General features: G+C 70.1%; 1 protein-coding gene across 1 annotated transcript in view; it reads right to left on the reverse strand.

The window, feature by feature from the left end:
• Positions 1-167, reverse strand: part of FAR1 (fatty acyl-CoA reductase 1) — a 65812-nt gene extending 65645 nt beyond the window's left edge. The window contains exon 1 of the mRNA XM_008067939.1: positions 32-167. The gene's annotated coding sequence lies outside the window, so the exon portion shown is untranslated. The remainder of the gene's footprint in view (positions 1-31) is intronic.
• Between the last annotated feature and the right edge of the window lie 288 nt (positions 168-455).

Here is a 455-nt window from a genome sequence, read left to right on the forward strand (position 1 = left end):
GGCCTCTCCCGCCGGCGCCCTCGCCTCTTACCTAGACGAAGATGCTCGGGCCTCGCTTTCCCTCTGGAGGTCCAGCAATGGCTGCGCTGCCGCCGCCGTCGCGCTCTCCTCACTAGCTTTTCCACCGCCCCCGACCGGCTGCTGAAAAGTGGACGGGCATTGGCACGCCCATTGGCTGCAGCCCGCACTTGCGTCACCGGCCCCGACCGCACCTCGGGATTTGATTGGCTGGCGTCGTGCCTCTTTTCCACGTCTGCTTCTGATTGGCTCGCGCGCGCACCCTTACCAGGAGGACCGCTCGCCCTCCTCCCTGCTTCGGCCTACCACCCCCCCAACCCGGTTTTCATCCGGGCGGGAGGGGGCGGGAGGGGGGCGGGAGCGGACGCCTGCGGGACGCGAACGGCCAATGGGGGCGCGGAAAGAGGACCAGGGGGTGGGCTCTGCGGCCGGCCGGC

The sequence above is a fragment of the Carlito syrichta genome, unplaced genomic scaffold (assembly GCF_000164805.1).
Source record: "Carlito syrichta isolate Samal-C Ts95f unplaced genomic scaffold, Tarsius_syrichta-2.0.1 Scaffold309824, whole genome shotgun sequence".
Classification (NCBI taxonomy): Eukaryota; Metazoa; Chordata; class Mammalia; order Primates; family Tarsiidae; genus Carlito; species Carlito syrichta.